Raw genomic sequence first — 19,204 nt, 5'->3', positions numbered from 1 at the left:
ATTAGGTATTCATAAGACCATTCCAGTCTACTGCACCATCTGCTACCGGGGTGATGGTGATGACAGATATTAGTCATATTGTACATCGCCACGAGAGAGGAAAGGAGCGGTAATACTCTTCACTGCTGCAGCCTCTCGTCTACCCGCACATTCAGTAAGACATAAGGTGACATTGAAAGAAGTCAAGAAACTATTTCTTCCCTTTTTTTCACTTGCACGGCGGGGGGGGGAGTAAATTGATGAGCTATTCCCTGAACCACGCCGACAATGTTTGTGAACCTACAGGCATTGGAGCTCAGCCAAGAATGCAATACTTTCGGAGACTGCTGTGGACTGTGGATAGCTGAGTCCTCAGTACTCCTCCTCCATTAGCGTCCATTTGAGTCTCTGGCTTCCCGTTACGCTTGTCACGCAGCATGTGTAGCCTGGGGATTTTTTCAAATGTTTTGGCATTTCGTCTTCTGTAACAGAGCTTTGATAGAACAAATTTGTTTTCCCATACAGCGATCAGATCTAGTATCTCCCGTACGGTCCATGCTGGAGCTCTTTTGGATTTGGACTGCATTGCCACCGTGCTGATCAGAGCTCCACGCTGGGCAAACGGAAATGACATCTAAAATTTTGTGGGCTTTTCTGCTACCTGGCCAGTGCCTCCGAGTTCAAATTCCTTTCCAGAGCGGTCACAGTGGTGCACTGTGCACTGTGGGATACTGCCTGGAGGCCAATAACGTCGATTTGCGTCCACACTAACCCTAATCCGATATAGTAATATCAATTTTAGCGTTACTCCTCTCGTCGGGGAGGAGTACAGAAATCGATATAAAGAGCTCTTTATATCGATATAAAGAGTGTTGTAGTGTGGATGGGTACCGCATTAAATAGATTTAACGCTGTTAAAATGGATTTAAACACGTAGTGTAGACCAGCCCTTAGTCCCTCTCACCTTTTCTCCTGCTTACCTGTTATGTCTCTTGTGCCCTCCTTCCTCCAGGACAGCACTCCACCATCTCTGTGCATCTAGAGCAGAAAGAATACATATGCACCAGCAGCAGACACAATTTTCTACACTCTGGGTCCTAGTGGTGCCTTCCCCCGCAATCTGGCACCTAAGGCTGCCACCTCAGTTCACCTCATGGCAAGCCAGCCCTGTGGCTCATATGCTCTTAATGAGTTCTAACAGTATTTTGGAAAAGTTAGATGTACATTGGTACAATAAAGCCTGGAACTACAACATTAATAATGAGAAATGAATATTAAAAAAGCAAAAATTAGACAACTTTTTTTACAATCCTTTGTCCCTCCGTTAAAAAATAAAATAAATCTTGAGATCTTGTTTACTGACAAAGAACAATGTCTAATGTCAAGCATGTCACACATAATATGTGGTTGAGGTCCCTTCAGTTACACGTGATACTCAACTGTGCCAAATTACATTCACACTTGCTGCCCCCAAATCACACCTGCCTGCAGCACAGCTGGATTCTCATTGATCCAGCTGGACAATAAGCAGCCAGCAAGGACTGACTTACAGTTGGTCCTTCCAGCTAACCAGGGGCTACTGTAGAATCTGACGAACAAGCAGCCATATTATCTCCCTGCCTCGTCTTCCTGTGATTTACACCTGTTGTGTATTTGGATGTCATGGTTTTTGTTCCTATGGCAACTGAGTTAGATTATTAGGGGATAGCCCAGCCAGCTTCGGCTGGTTAGGCGAGCTCTGTGTCTGTAAATACATGGTAGTTTTGTTAGCTGTCTGCTGTCTGGCCTCAAGTGGTTTCTTCCTAAACCAGCGGCCCCTAAGGATATAACAACACCCACCACAGAGCAGTAGCCTGGTGGGAACAGAAATGTGGTGGCAGGACAAAAGTTGGGAAGAGTCCATTCCTAGGCAGCACCCATCACACCTAGCAGCTTCAGCAATCCCCAAGTACTCCCTGCCCACACACATCCAACTGCAGTAACCTCCCCCCCAGATACACTCAGCTGCCCAAGTACCTTGTAGGCACCCACCCACTCACCCACCTAACTACACCAGCACCATCTATGCAACTGCAGAAACACCCACCAGGGGCCCAAGACCACCCAGGCAGGAACCCTTCACCCACTCTCTCTCTCTCTGTTCATGGTTGTTGAAATAAAATCTTCAAAATAAAAACCAAAAGTTACAGTCACAATCAGAACAAGTCACAGACACAAAAAGAAACCATCCAACCCTCTCTGCCACAGTCTTAGTCCTGAAAACTGGAAGATCTATTTGTTACCATGGGGCCTCCCATGCCACCCATCATTCTGCTGAACTAGGTCATATTTTCTCCATCATTGACAGTGACTGAACAATTGCACAAATAATTGCAATCTGAATAGTTACAGATGTGTCATTCTGTGCTTGAATGGAAGCTGAATATACTCACGCTGCCGGAGACTCAAAGGAAATATGCAGCAAATGTGTCTCTCTCCTTATTGAAATGCATGCTGAGTCCCCTGATGGCTGAAAAAGTCCAGAAGCCAGTTGTCCAAAAGTCTGCCACACAACCACAGGGACTCTGGGTTCCAAAGCCAAGAAATCCCAAATACAGACATTAGAAGAGCAGAATAATAAGTGTTCCATTGTCACCTGTGTTCCGGAGTGGGCTTCCCAGAGACAGCCTTTATCTTCTAGGTATGTCCCTCTTGGTTATCTCTCACATAAGAATTTACCATGAGATACCTGCCACCACAGATCCCTGTACCAGATGGGAACTCTGTTATTTTGAAGGAACTACAATGCCCCACTGAGAATCTTCTAGGCAAGTCAGTACTGCTAAATATTCCTTAAGCACCCTCTGGAACAGCTCTCTTTCAAACTGAGCCACCATACTGGCACGCCATTGCCTGAATTTGTCATTGGCAAATGCATCTTAAAGCAAGTTTCATGTGAGTGGGACCCTGCCGGGCTGTTGCAGGAAAAAAAAAAACTTTTTAGGGGTTTGTAGTGAGGTCAGAGTCACTGGTGCAGCGCCTCCTGCTGGTCATCCTGGGAATTAGCTCTTTCCAGCACACGGCGCACCCTCTGCTGGCCAGTAGCTTACCTACCGCTGGCCCTGCGTCCCTCCCGGACCCCAGTGCCTTTTACCTCAGGGTTCTGCCCGAGCAGTAGCCCCTGCTCTGGGTCTCCCCTCCCAGCGGAACCCCCAACCTCCTAAACCCACCTTGTCTCAGTGGCTAGCCCCCTTTCTCTAGGGCAGACTGCAGTCTGCAATAGCCACTTGCTGCCTTTGCCTATCCCCAGGCTGCCCCTCTGCAGCCCCACTACCTTTTGTAGGCCTTCCCTAAGGGTTGCAGCCTGGGGTTTACCAGGCTAGAGCTCCCCAGCTCCCTTTTCCCTTCCCCAGCACTGTTCCACTTCAGATACCTTACTCCCAGGTAGCTAACCCTTCCCACTCCAGGGCTAGAGTGAGACTCCTCCATACTCTTATCACAGCTGCAGCTGCTTCCTCAATCAGCCTAGCTTGGCTGCTTTCAATCCCTGTTCTCTTGGAGTGGGGCAGCCACCCCACTACAGGGTTACATCCCCTTTTCCTCACCAGTTACTCCATTTCTTCCCTTGTGACATTTCCCAGTAATCGCAGCTGTATAAACACTGTGAAAATTAAAAACCAAAACCAAGACCATCAAGAAAGCTTCAGGGTAGACCATCCCCCAAGCCCCTTATTAAACTGGCAAGTAGACTATACTTCTTTTCATTAGGTTTCATTTGAAAAAAATAACCCTAGCAGTTTGACCAACAATTTTCCAGAAGAGGATACATAGATACCACACAAATGCAAAAGCAAAGCAAGAGGGTTTTAATTAATATCACCCTTTCTGCCAATGTCAGAGGCTATTTCATAGCCTTAACCTGATAGGTGAACCGCTTCACCCAGTTCAACTCGGCTACTGAATCATTGCCAAAGGTGAGTCACAAATACCTATAATTCAGGGATGCTCATCGCAATCTGCACCTCCTCTGGAAGAGCAAAATCCCCCAAAATCCCCACCCACAAAGCCCTGCTTTTCTTCATGGTAATCTGAAGATGAATAATTTCGTAAAGTGTCAAAGAAAAAAAGTCCGTATCTCTTTGTGACATTCCCCCCTGGTGTTATCTGGATGGTGATCTGCTAGGTCACTGCAATCCTTGACTTTGGGAGCCAGACTTACCCTGCTTTGCTGTGAGAACTCCCACTCTTGGGTTGTTCACACACAGCCTCTAGCATGTAACCTGCTCCTTGGATTGTGCAACTGAATTACTTGTGCCAATATCTCTGATCCCAGACACAACTCTAGGAACCTCCGTCTTGCAGTGTCCAGTTATGCCTCCTGGACACAGCAAGCTTATATGAGTTCATCAATTTAACAAATAAATTGATATGTACCAGGCTTGTTATCCCAATGAGAGCCTCTGACACGCTTCAAACCAAACACACTGCTTCAGATAGAATAAACAAACAGATTTATTAACGATAAAGATAGATTTTAAGTGATTATAAGTAAAAATATAACAGGTCATATTTGGTCAAATTAAATAAAAACAAAACTCATTCTAAGCTTATCTTAACACTTTCAATGCCCTTACAAATGTAGATGCTTCTCACCACAGGATGGCTGGTTGCTCTTCAGCCAAGCTCTCCCCTTTGATCAGCACTTCAGTCGCTTGGTGTGGTGTCCGTAGGTGTATGTTGAAGAGAAAGGAAGACCATGGCAAAAGTCTCTTCCTTTTATCATGTCCTTTCCTCCCTCATGGCTCTCCCTCCCTCCTTCAGAGTCAGGTGAGCATTGGTCTCTCCAAGCAAGGTTGAGCAATTCCCCTGGTGTGGCCTCATGCAAGTGAGTCGCTGCATTGTAACTCCCTTGCTGGACAATGGCTGTTGATGGGTTGTTTGACACCCGCCCGAGCATTGGTTACTTTCCTTGCTGTTGCCTCTGGGCAGCTAATATCTGGCTGATTCCCCAACTTACAGCATGTTTTAGTGACAACCATACTACACAATTTTCATAACTTCATATGCATTAATGATATACACATATAGATAGAGAAATGACTTTCAGCAGATCGTAACCTTTCCCCCCAATACCTTACAAGGTATGCTTTATATGTAAGATCATGATTATATGAAAATGAGGAATATGGGGGTTACAGCACGCTCCCCCAAGATATAGAATGTCACACTCTTGTACTGCCCACCAGCACTGTGACATCATTTTCATGGTCAAAAATTTTAATTGACATGAGTGAAATTCCTCTTCCCCTTAATCCTTACAATTAAACCCCAAAATCCAATTACCAGGTGCTGCCCACAGTAAAAGGTCCAAAGAAAAACAGCAATAGAATCAAGGAACAGACTTGCTGTAACCCAGAATATATCTCCTCTCCACGCATTTACTAAAGGGATGCATAATGCATGAACAGAAAAGAGCTGCCGCCTGCTAATAAGCTGTGGGGCAATACCATACTGAGACAGGACCAACCATAAATAAGGCAGATTCATTCTATCAAAAACTTTGGCCTGAGCCAAGACTAAAACAAAACCCAGGCAGTCTTCCTATCATCCCATTTCAAATATTTCCTGCAAACTACACAAAGTGTCTGCCACTCTGCGATCTTTAACTGCATTAGGGTGACTGGGATGCAGTAATCTCCCTGTTATTTTCCCCAGTGGAAGCCAAGATTTGTGATCCGTGTTCAAAAAGACAATAGGCCTCCAATTCCTAGTATCTTCCTAATCCCCTTTTTTGTGCCCCCCAATCAAAAGGACTTCATAAAAGGAAGCTCCCAATGTGCCTCTAGTCAAGGCATCTCTGAAAACATGAGAGCACCATAGAGAGGGGATCCATCATCCTCTAATAAAATTCAGCTGTCAAACCATCTTCCTCCAGGAAAGTTCCCTTCTTCAGTGACAAGATGCTCCTGAAATCTCCATTTCCTCCATTGGCCTCACGTGAGTCCTCTTTCCTCATCTGCCAATGTTGGAAAACTTGTGATATTATCCAAAAACTGCTGCTCTGGAAAGAAGGAAGGCTTTGTCCCCAGAAGACCTCACTGTAATATTCCTGAACTAGCCTCATCATGCCAGCAGGGTTCTTGTGGACCTGCCTAGTGCTAGAATTCCATAGCCCCACCATGTCCTGCTGCGCTCTCTTTTCCTTACACCCTGCAAATATATCAGAAGAGGCTTCCCCACTTTTGTCCTAAAGTCCTTTGTGAGTTTAGCTGATACCATTTTCTTCTTTGGTGTGGAACCATTTTCTTCTTTTAATTTCCTCTGAGACCCTTATTTCTTTGCATTCCCCAGCTTGCAGTCAACTATGAAGATCTCTTAAATGGCTATGCAATGCTAAGTAATGCTTGTAATCAGATGCATACAGACCTCTTGAAAAGGAATGTGGAGAGGTCAGTAAGCTCTTCTCTGTCAGTTCCCACCATTCCATCTGGGATGCATAAAACTCCTCAACCCTTTCTCATTTCATGAAGATGCCTTCAAACTTCCTAACTGCTACTATATTATTAAATGAACAAGTATTTAGTTTCCAATACACATGGCCAAAGATCACTGTTCTGTACTCACCAGCTTGGACCAAGCAGTGGTTGGAAAATGCTACAGTTTGCACTGCACATCCTCTGATCACTGACATACACACTGTCCAATTGACTACCCGATTGCCCTCTAATAAATGTAAATGTCCCCTCTGTCCCCTCCTTTAATGAGGATGCTCCAAAACATCCTTTAATCCAAAGGTAGCACACAGTGTTTGTAAATAAGTTTCATCAGCTCCAAACCTGTTAGGTTTTTTCAGTTGGTCAATCGCTGCAGCTAAACAATTAAAATCCTCATAAAAGACAATTGTCGAGACATTAGTAAAAAAGAAGTTACTTCTATAAAAAGATCCTTCCTCAGCTTCTGGTGTTGTGAGCTATTGATGATGATACAATGATATATCAGATCCATACAACAGAAATCAACTAATAAATAAATTCCTGGCTGCAATTGCTAGCATCCTCTCCACGGATACCACATTGGTATAAAACAGTATCCCTACTCCACCATAAGTATCAGGCTCTGAGGGCCAAAAAGATGGGTTTCTCCTTCAGTTCCTCTGAACTCCCAAAATGCCACACCTGGAACAGTCTTGTTTCCTGAATCTTGATTAGATTCAAATCCTGCCCCTCCAAAAGCTGAAAGATCATCTGCCATCAGCACACAGTAAAGATGGAGTGTGCATTCTAAGTTGCAAATTTTAGTACCATCTAAAGAAGGTCAAGCCATCTCAGCTATCATCAGTACTTGCAGTTCCCATCAAGTTCACCACCTTCACTGCTGCTAGTAAATCCTCTGACTTATCCCTTTCTTTCTCTCACTCATTTCTTTTCTTTAGCCACTTTTTCCTTGTTGACTGGTTCATCATTCGCAGCTGGGGGGGTCTCCTGAGTCCCTCAATCCTGATCCCAGTTGTGAAAGTTCTTTCTGAAGTAGCTCAAGCCCAGTCATTTGGGTCATATTGTAATAATAAGGCATACAAATTTACCCGAATTATAAACTCTACAGTAAAATGTATGTGAAAGTTCATAAGATGTCACAATAATTTATAATGACAAATGTTGATGAGAACAGTTACAAAAGGAAGACTGAAATAGTCCAAACAAAAGGCTTACCACTATAACTCAAGGTCTGTGTTATGATTATGCTTGGTGAAAAAGAAAAGTGTGGAACCAAAAATCAGTGAACCAAAACCGATGTGTTGAAAACTAGGCCTAATTGATAGACAAAATAATGAAGGAGCGGGTTATTCTGCCCACCATTCTACTTGTGGCTCCTTAAAAAAAAAAAAGATTTTGGGGAGAAAATTGACTGCTGGAATGAGCATCACAATTATAGCTGCTGTCTCCCAGGACCCTGGGCCTTTGTCATGCTGAGCCTGAGAGACATACTGACTCAACCAGGCCAGAGAGAGGGACCCCAATGACATCGCTACCTCTACTGACTCCTGCTGAATCCCAAACACTACTTGGAGTGAAACAGGATCAGACTTAACAACAACTGCAACAGCAACAGGTCCAGCCCATCTCAGCTAACTTCTTCTCTTTTTCTCAAAAGGACAATTATTACTATCTTTGGTACCATATAAAAATTGTCAAAACAATGGGTTTTTCCTTCTAAAAACTCTCTCCAGCTAAAAAGGAAGGGAACAAGGAATGTTGTTAAAATGAAATCCCGACAATACTTTACATTTCAAATCCTTTCACTGTTTGTCTTTCTTTTCTTGTGTGGGAGAGGAGTCCAGCATCACCTTCTTATGGGGAGTCTGATGGGATTGGCTTCCACCTCCCATTTGCACCAATGGCTCTGGAAAGGGCTTGGGCTCCCTTGTCTGTTATGTGGGGAGTGTGAAATTAAAGCTTTCTCTCACTTTTATTTGTCAGAAACAATGCACACAGCTGAAAAGAACTTGGCAGCTGTGAATACTGTCATATTCTGATTATTTGGGTTGACCTAGTGATGAATTGGACGAGCTGTTATTGGTCAGTGTGATGAATCTGCTGCTGAATGTTCCTCTTGCTGTGGGGCGAAATAGATTGCCAGGGAGAGACAGTTCCCTGGGTCTCAGAGGTGGTATGTCTGGGTTTAAAAAGCTGAGCCTCTAGAAAAAAGAGGAATGCCTCTCTTCCTAATTATTATTAATGTTATTTATTACTTGTATTACTGAGGCACCTAAGAGCCCTTGTCATGGGACCAGAACCCCATTGTGCTGGGTGCAAATAGAACAAAAAGATGGTTCCTGGCCCAAAGAGTTTACAGTCTTGAGGCTTGATTGGCGGATGAAAGTCAGCTGTTCATTACCAGTCAATTTGGGCTTCTTATTTCAACAAGGTGCGTTTAATTGTCCCCTATCTGTGACTAACTAGATTTTTTTTCTTTTACCGGTGGCACATCCTGCAGGGAAACTGGTGGGAAGCCCTAGACCTTTCCAATATGTGTTCCAAGCAGTGCTTAAAGTGGAGGGAGTCACAAGAGCTTGCAGACCTGGCCTGGAAAAATAAAGTAAAAATCAAGCTGGGTCACTAAGGGGTGCACTTTAATCACAGTTTTACCAAAGCTGCGGCTCCCAGATAGACCGCCCACCTTTTTCGGGCCACTTTAAGTACTGTTCCAGGAGCCATGTTTGTGAAGCAAGCTACCAGGTGTCCTGTAAATGTGTCCCGAGCTTGTACTGGCTAGTTTAGACCCAGCCAGAACAAATACAAAATGCACTGCATTCAATTGGATGGGCCTCCCACTTGTTTTGGAGGAAGTTAGGGAAAATAGGAAAGCTTATCAACAGCTTCCTTTGCTGAGGCACTAGGCCACTCTGTGAGCCTGGGGACTCAATTTATTAGCCTCCCCTGGCTAATAAAGAAGAGATGAGCAGGCTTTAGACAGAACCATAATGGTGCTGTTGGCCTTGCTGTGTCTTACGTTTTATCTACTCTGTTTTAGTCTCTATGGTGTTAAGATCTTTAGATCTCTAAGCTTTATCATTCATAAAGTTCAGATCAGGAATTAATGATGGTGCATTACAGCTATAGCTAAATATAAGGTATTTCACACACATTTTTGTATAATAAGATTCCAAGATTGTCACTCTGTGTATCACTCTGAAGCATAGAAAATCTGTTGAATCAGTGTGACGTAATGGAAACAATTACAAGAATGAGTGAGAGCTCTTTTTGTTTAGACTATCACCAGGTTCAATTATCAATGAGTTTTGTGCTCTGTTACCATACAGGTTTTTTTTAGATTTTCAACCATTTTGACCTTACAAATTATACCCATGTGACAGTCCCAGCTTTCAGCTTCTGTAAGTCATGTATCTGTGCCATGACAAGTCCTACACTACTGTAACATCAGTGATAACTCAAACAATCACCACCCTTATTCTACAGCAAATTTGCATGAAACAGTATCTTTGGTTGTATGAGGGACACTGCACAATTGGTGAATTACTTGGCCCAACTGCCACAGTCCTACACAACCACCACACAACAAGCACAAACAATAACTTCAAACACATGCAGCTCCTCATTGCAACACATATCTCTCCTTCACCATCTACACAACTCTCCCAGAACAACTCAATCCACACATGAATCAACACAACTAGCATGCACAATAACCCTTACCACACATAGTCTCTCATTCATCATCTGCACAAATCAGCACAAACCTTCCAGTACGTAGAATGTCTGTTGAGTCAATGTGAAATGATGGGAACAGCTACAAGCATGGCTGAGAGCTCTTTGTGTTTAGAATATCGGCAGGTTCAGTCATCCCAGAGCCCTGTGAGAACCAGATAGAATGTTGGAATTGTGGCGGGATGGTGGCAAAAACAGCTGCTTGGAGTAACCAAGAGGTGGTTGTTCCTCCAGCCAGAAGGCAGCTCTGCACATAAAATGTGGGGAATATGTCCAACCAGCAACATTGCTCATTGCAACACAGTGCATAGAAACAAGAGTCCCCATTTTCAGCTTTTTTCTAGGGCTGTCAATTAATCGCAGTTAACTCAAAAAAATTAATCGCGAATAACCGCAGTTTTAATTGCACTGTTAAACAATAGAATACTAATTGAAATTTATTAAATATTTTTGGATGTTTTCTTCATTTTCAAATATATTGATCCCAATTACAACACAGTATACAAAGTTGACAGTGCTCATTTTATAGCATTATTTTTATTACAGATATTTTCACTGTAAAAATGGCAAGCAAAAGAAATAGTATTTTTCAGTTCACCTCACATGAGTACTATAGTGCAATCTCTTTATCATGTAAGTGCAACTTACAAATGTAGATTTTTTTTTTGTTACATAACTGCACCCAAAACCAGAACAATGTAAAACTTTAGAGCCTACAAATCCGTTCACATGGCACTTTTGTAGCCGGCATTGTAAGGTATTTATGTGCAAGTTATGCTAAACATCCGTATGCCCCTTCATTCTTTGGCTATCATTCCAAAGGATCTGCTTCCATGCTGATGATGCTCGTTAAAAAAAATGCATTAATTAAAATTGTGACAGAACTCCTTGGGGGAGAATTGTATGTCTCCTGCTCTGTTTTAACCTCATTCTGCCATATATTTCATGTGATATCAGTCTTGGCTGCTGATCCAGCACATGTTGTTCATTATAAGAACACTTTCACTGTAGATTTGACAAAACAAAAAGAAGGTACCAAATGCGAGATTTTTAAAGATAGCTACAGCACTTGACCCAAGGTTTAAGAATCTTAAGTGCCATTCAAAATCTGAGAGAGATGAGATGTGGAACATGCTTTCAGAAGTCTTAAAAGAGCAATGGTCCGATGTGGAAACTACAGAACCCGAACCACTAAAAAAGAAAATCAACCTTCTGCTGGTGGCGTCTGACTCAGATATGAAAATGAACTTGCTTCAGTCTGCACTGCTTTGGATGGTTATCAGCATAGATGCATGTCCTCTGGAATGGTGGCTGAAGCATGAAGGGACATATGAATCTTTAATGCATCTGGCTCATAAAGATCTTGTGACACCGGCTACAACAGTGCCATGTGAATGCCTGTTCTCACTTTCAGGTGACATTGTGAACAAGAAGTGGGCAGCATTATCTCCTGAAAATGTAAACAAACTTGTTTGTCTGAGCGATTGGCTGAACAAGAAGTAGGACTGAGTGGACTTGTAGGCTTTAAAGCTTTACATTGTTTTATTTTTGAACGCAGTTATTTTTTGCACATAATTCTACATTTGTAAGTTAAACTTTCATGATAAAGAGATTGCACTACAGTACTTGTATTAGGTGAATTGAAAAATACTATTTATTCAGTTTCTTTTTTATAGTACAAATATTTGTAATAAAAATAATATAAAGTGAGCCCTGTACATTTTATATTCTGTGTTGCAACTGAAATCAGTATATTTGAAAATGTAGAAAACCATAATAATATTTAAATAAATGATACTATATTATTGTTTAACAGGGTGAGTAATCAAGATTCAATTTTTAATCGCTTGACAGTCCTACTTTTTTCACACACACTATTTTATGAATTACATCCATGGGACAGTTACATAGTACTATAAATAATGGCATGTATGTTATTAAGAGTGTATGCTTATGTAATTCATTCCTTTGGCTTTTTTTGAAAAGGAAACAATCATTTTGAAGGTAACTTATGGTTGCTAAGTACCACACAAGATGCTGACCAATGGTATCAATTACAAACCCCAAACACTTAAAAGCAAAGAAATGAATACGCAATATAAACTTTATATTGGCCACATAACACAATATATTGGGTCAAATTCATGATAATTTTTGCCATTGACTTTGGTGGAACCAGGATTTCACCCGTGGTTTGTTGAGGATTTTATGTATCATTATTGATATCTTAATTTTGGTAGCTAAATAGTTTCTTTCAAAGGATACTTCTAATTGGGAAATATCAACATATTTATGAATTGACAGAGGGTTTGGTAAAATAATTATAGATGTTTTTTCTTGAGAATAATGCAAATAATTGAAAAAGTGAGTAACTTTAATTTATGGTAAAATTATAAATATATATGTGTGAACGTATATTTCTGGCTGATAAATGTATATAATTAAAATTTGGTTGAAATACCTTCCTGGCACAGAGTTTTGATCCTTGTCTAGGCTATCAAAGGTACAGAGTTCAACTCCTGCCTCTGCTGTGTTCAGGATGGGGAAAGAGAGTGAGGGAACAAACTACATGTGATAGATGTTAATCATGTTGCTTAACACATTTTGGAAAGTTGCTCAGATGGTATGGTGGTGAACCCAGTATAGGAATCTATGTAGAATAGAATACATATAATTTTTACAAAATGTTGCATGCAAGAGAAAAAGATAACCACAGACGTTTCTCTAATTTTCATACCATTTCCAATGACCTTGGGATGTGACATTACATTCCCAATCTCCACTAATGGCTTCTCTTTGTCTCTGCCCAGCTCAACTTTTTAACATATCAATAAGAACTTTAGGTCTTCTCTTGCCCTTCTTATGATTAGTTTGTATTTTTTCAATTTATTCATGGTTCTGCTTATTAGCTGTCTGAAGTTTTTCACATGCCCTAACATTTTAGGGTGTAAACTCCTCTCCATCCACAACCTGCAACAGCTCTTATGTACTATTCCTGTGTGACCTGTTAGGACATAGCCGCCCTTTGTAAATTCCTTGAAACTTACGAAGATATGAAAACGAGCCGCACCATGGATCCTGGTGTATTACCTGCTAACAAACTGCTCTCCACAGACTAAAGCCAATCCTCCTCATGCATCCTGCACTCTGTCCTCAGCCCTTATCTCTCCTTCACATGCTGGGAGAATACTAAGGGTTCAAAGATACTAAAAATTATTGTGTGCTCCTCAGCTGCTGCAAAACGGCCAGCACCAATTGTATGGCAGTTTAACCCACCAATGGACATTTATTCAGAGGGATGTCAGGCTCTAGTTGTAAAGAAGCTACCAGAAATCATGATATGTTATCTGGGCAATACTGGCATTTGCTGCCATTCAGCTGCTGGGCATGCTGCATGCGCCTGTGTAGCATTGTGTAGGAGGAGCTGGAATCCTGCTTATAAGCTTCTTACCATTGGAGGACCCTACACATAGAAGATAATGCAAACCAAAGCATGAATCTCTTATTTACTTGGAAGGTGAATGGACCTGGTTTATTACAGTAGTTTTCCTGTCTATGCAGACTTAGCTAAAACACACCTGCAGAAATGAGGACAGCTGTAATATACATCAGTGACGGGCAAAGCAACTTGGCCTTCCACATACCCATATACTTACCTGTGGCTCACTATTTTACCAGCTATTCATGTATCTAAATATGTTTTAGTATCCTAGCAAACTTTCTAATTTCAGAACCATTTGCCAATCAAGATTAATTTGGTTGACATGAAAGTGAAAGAAGTGTGCCTAATTTGGTAGATTACCTCTAAGCATTAACTGACTGATACTTACATATATATGGAATCCTTTAAATCTTCACTATGTGGAGCTTTTTGGCTAAAGTTGTACAAAGGAAGCCAGCTGTATTTAATTTTTGATGGCTAATATATTAATTCTTACCTCTCACCAGTGTCAGTTTTTTAAATACATAGGTGAATTCCAGTACACTTTAAAGATAAATTCTATGAAATGACTACTAACCAAAATAATTTTAAAATCACAAGTGTGTATCTTTGAGCTCCTCAAATTCAGAGATCCAATCTTCCAAACGTTAGTGTTTTAAAATAAAGCTGGCTTTTCAGAAGTAAAATGTATGCACTACTGTTCTATAATTAATTTTCATTTTTTTTCTATGAAGAGCTGTTTTATGTGTTGAGTGAACTGTTATATTGTAGGTCTTAAATTGGTTTGGAAATAATGTAGCCATGTAGGGTAGCAAGATAGTACGTGAAAGTGATCTCAGCTGTAAATAATAAACCTCATTAAATAAAATCTCTGTATAGCCTCCCTCAAGAAACAAACAACAAAACAACCCACTGCAAACTTCCACCCCATTCACTACTTTGCCCGCTCACATCCACCTTCTGCCTCCGCCCTTTCTCATTCCAGCCAATTTCTTCCAAACTCTTGCCTTGCTTATACCCCAGCCACTACCTGTTTCTAGACATCTCACCATCCTCTTCTTCTAGATCTGATACTGTCACAACCACTACCCCAACTACACTCCTAATATTAGATGAACGGGAGAGAGAAACGGAGTCTGTAGGCCTCTGGCTTATTTGGGTGTTATCCAAAGTGTTAATTTTGATCAATGAAGCCTTATGAATATGGTTAGGGTCCTGGCTACCCAAGAATCTGCTTTTCTTGCTGTGTTACCTCTTCAGTTGTGTTGCTTTTGCTAACATGACCTATATTTGGTTATCTAAGGAGTGGAACACGGTGTTTTTAATGAGGTGCCCTTATCTCTGGATTTTGCTTCCATAATTGGTCAGTCACAGCTTGGAACTGGTGACCTTCAAAGTACATTGGTAGGCTCACCGAATGATCACTCAAGGATTTTGTTTGAGGGGGAAGGAAATGGAGAACTGATCTTACTTTGGGACTGAGTTTATACAGTTTTTAAATATTGGCTGTTTGAATTTGGTTTCTTGTGTATGCATCTAGCATTTTGGATGATCACAGTTCCTAGTGAGTGCTGCTTCCTGTCCACCCTCTAGGACTGGTGTGAGGGGATACTGTTACTGTTACTCTGTGATTCAGAACAAACATTCCTAGTTTCATAGGATTTTCTCCTGTTGTTAAGATATGGTATTTATTAATAATGTCTTATACAAGTTCTTATATATTGCATCTCTTATGGTAATACTGTTGAATGGTAGAAAAGAAATCCTAGTCATTCTGCTGGATTATTACAATCTTAATGTTTCATTTAAAGACCGACCTAGGGGCTTGTGATGAGTTGTCACCCTGGGATGCAGTCTGCTGTACACAACTGAGTTGGGGACACAGCCAGCCTCACCTAACATGATAGCAGGTGGCACCACTCACCCAACTGGGCAGAGTGTAAGGAGCAGACCCCAGGCAGTTTCCCCACTCCCCAGGCACGCACTCCCCTCTGGAGTATAAACCAAAAATTATATCATCTTGCACTACCCAGGGATCCGTATAGTGTAAGCTCATGAATATATCCGTCCTTCCCTCAATGTGGAGAGGAATATGCACACTTGTGGTAACCAAGCTGAGATCTCTCCCCAGACACTTCACTTAAAGGCACACTGGTTCAGGTTAAAATACAAACAAGTTTATTAACTTCAAAACAGATTTTAAATGATTATAAGTGATAGCAAACAGATCAAAGCAGATTACTTAGTAAATAAACAAAACACAAACTAAGTTTACCATACTAGTAATCTCTCACCCTGACTGATGATACAAGCAGGCTTGCAGATTCTCAAGGCACAACCTTCACTTGCTTTGCAGCTTGGAATCCTCTGGTTTCCATACACAGGCTAAAAATCCTTTTAGCCTGGGTCCAGCACTTCTCTCAGTTCAGTCTTTGTTCCTTATGTTTCCAGGTGTTCTCTTGTGTGGGGAGTGAAGAACAACAGATGATGTCACTCCCTGCCTTATATAGCTATAGCATATGGTGGAAATCCTTTGTTCCAAAAACAGTTCCCAGCCCAGTTTGTGGAAAAATACAGACCCCCAAAATGGAGTCCAGAGTCATGTGGGCTGGTCACATGCCCTTGCAGAGTCATAGCAGCCATTACTTACAAGCTGGCTGAGGCGTCCACAGGAGGGCTCACTGGGTGGGGGATAAGATTCTCCTAAGGCCTATTGTTTTCCCTAATGGCTCATTACCCTGAATGGGCCCTTCACAACCAGCTATTTAGACTGGAAGGGTCTTGCCTACTGGGTGTCACCTGAGTTGGACTATATGTGAAATACAGATACATAGTCAATATTCATAACTTCAGATACAAAAGTGATACATGCATAAAAATAGGATAATCATATTCAGCAAATCATAACTTTTCCCATGACACCTCACATGACCTGTCTTGTACACAATGCATCATGATTATGCCATAATCACATCATAATAATATCATTATGAAGAATATGAGGTGCAGTGTCACAGGGCTAATTTAATGCTTTGCATTCTGGGAATAATACAGTAAGCAGTAACATGGCTGTATGTTAAACAGCAGAAAAAGCTAAGGGCACAATCCTGCAAACACTGAAGCATGTGAGTAACTTTACTCATATTAGTAGAACGCAGTGGGACTAGACATATGAGTACAGTTACTCACATGCTGAAGTGTCCTAAATTCTTGAAATTTATCTTCTGCATGTTTCTTTTTGCTTATTCAGTTACATCTGACCTTATACTTCAACCTCAAATATACAATAAGAGTAGCTTATAAATGCAGTATTAATTCCTGTGGATTCTTATGCAACTAATTTAAAGTTTATTTCATTTTAATTTTTAAGACTTTCTTTGTACCTTTGCACTATATTTTTCTTTCCATTAGATAATGCTGGTCATACACAATAACTTATTCATACATTACTTATGCTTTTTTTCTTTCTTTAAAAAATGTGTATTTTTTGATTGGTGGAGTCATTCTTCTGTTCCTAGTAAAATGACAATTAATTGCTGAAGACCCCTGCTTAAATAAGGATTAGTTTTGTTCATGTTAATGAATTCCTCTTGTATCACTAGGATGCTTTGAGGCAGAATCTTCATTATAGAAAAAGCAACTGTCAGATTATCAGTGTGAATGTGTGATCAGATCAGAACTACTAGAAAACATGTGGCCAATATCACAGAAAATGATAAATTAGCACGTTTAGACTTACTCCTAGGGGAATTCTGTGACAAAATATTAAAAATTCTGCACATAGTATTTTAAAACTCTGCAACTTTTATTTGTCAAAATAACACTACCTAATCACACCAGTTTCAATTATTTTGGTAATTTATTTCAAAATACCTGTCAGCAAGTATATCGGCAACATACAGACATCACAAAAATTCCCCCAGGAGCAGAGAGTTAAAGAAACCCATATGACAACCCAGTTCCTGTTTCTCTGCCCCCTTCCCTCCTTGCCAGAGACCAGCTGGGGGACCAGAAACCCACAACCCCTCCCCCATAGAGCCCAGCCACAATGCCCCCCAGCCAATATACCCCAAGCCCCTCCCCACCAGTACCAGCCATTCCTCCCCCAGCTCAGATACCCGGACCCCTTTGCCTCCAGAGCCCAGCCACAGGGACCCTCCTTGCCCAGATACCTGCACCCTATCCCAGCCATGGCCCCCTCCAGTCCAGACACCTGCCCCACTTCTCCCACAGAGCCTAGGGATCCAGAGGGGAAAACAGCCTAATACTTGGTCCCAGGCTTGCATGGAGTTTCCTCAGGGCATGCTGGGGACTACAGCTGCCAGGCATCCTGTCGCTCCCTCCTCCTTCCCCTGGCAATGTCTTCTATGTATGAGCTGGGCTTTGCCAAGTCCAGAGGCGCCTAGTGGTGGCCAGAAGCACTGCAGCCCATTTCTGTGGGGGGAAAGGAAATCCTGCACGCACAACATTAATTTCTGCAAAATTCTGCAATTCCCCAGGAGTATACAGTGCTTATCACCCATAGATCTTAAAGGACATGATGAAGGATGGTAAATAGCATTATACTCACATTACAAAACAGGAAACATAAGCCCAGATCCTCATCTAGTGTATAGCAGCGCAGCTCCATTGACTTCAGTGGAGCCATGCCAATTTACATCAGTTTAGGATCTATCCATAAGACACAAAGTTTCAAATTTCCCCCCTCTGCCCCAAATCCAATATTTAAAAATGTGGTCACTGATTTTTAATACTTCAGTTTTCTGGGCCTCCAGTTTTCAGATATATCGGAGCTGATTTTCAGAAGTACTGAAACATCTACAACCTCAGCAGAAGTCAAGGGTAGCTGCAGGTGTTCAGCATCTTGGAAAATCAGGCCAAAGGTATCTCAGCGTGGGCCCTTACAATCAGAAACTAGTTCTGAAAATGTGATTGTAAATGACTTACCGGCTGAGTCAGTGGCAGAGATTGTAATAGAACTCAGAAATCCTGAATCCCAGTCCCATGTCCCGGCCACTGGACCAAGGACTTCATTAATTTTGACACACACTGTCTGTTATAAATTTGCTCTGTGATGACTTCGGTTTTCTCTTATAATTCTTATGATATATTGCTATTGTTACACAGCAAAATATGTTCATGGATTACATTGTACAACAGGGTTTAGAAATGCCAAGTGTTTTTGTATGGTCCACTTAGTCAAATTTGTGTCAAGGTCAAACTGCAACAGGAGCTAAAGATGTTAAATTCTATAGGTCTACAAGGATAGCACCTCTGAAAATGTGTGCTGTGTGGTGAATAGATTAAAGGACTAGCTGCTTTTCTTCCTTCAGTTATGGGTTTAGATTCTGAAATTAGGTGCAGCAAGTTAGCAACTTTAAAATCTGTAAACCCTCATACATGAGTACTGCCTTCAGCTGTTGCAGTTGTTTATGCAGCAATGTCTGGAACTTTGTGTCGCTATCAACAAAGAAAGTGAAGGAATACAACAGATAATCAGATGCTCTTAGGTTAGGAGCTCCCTGTTAAAATAGTGCTACTAAATTGGCGTGATTTCTAATGTCCCAATTTAGCTCAT

The 19,204-nt window shown here is 41.5% G+C and overlaps 1 protein-coding gene across 1 annotated transcript in view; it reads left to right on the top strand.

Moving 5' to 3' along the window:
• ENPP2 (ectonucleotide pyrophosphatase/phosphodiesterase 2) overlaps window positions 1–19,204 on the top strand; it is a 123,473-nt gene that overhangs the window by 25,789 nt on the left and 78,480 nt on the right. The gene's annotated exons all lie outside the window — the stretch shown is intronic.

Source organism: Chelonoidis abingdonii, chromosome 2 (assembly GCF_003597395.2).
Source record: "Chelonoidis abingdonii isolate Lonesome George chromosome 2, CheloAbing_2.0, whole genome shotgun sequence".
Classification (NCBI taxonomy): domain Eukaryota; kingdom Metazoa; phylum Chordata; order Testudines; family Testudinidae; genus Chelonoidis; species Chelonoidis abingdonii.
The sequence above is the reverse complement of the archived record's forward strand: the minus strand, read 5'-3'. Positions and strand labels throughout refer to the sequence as shown.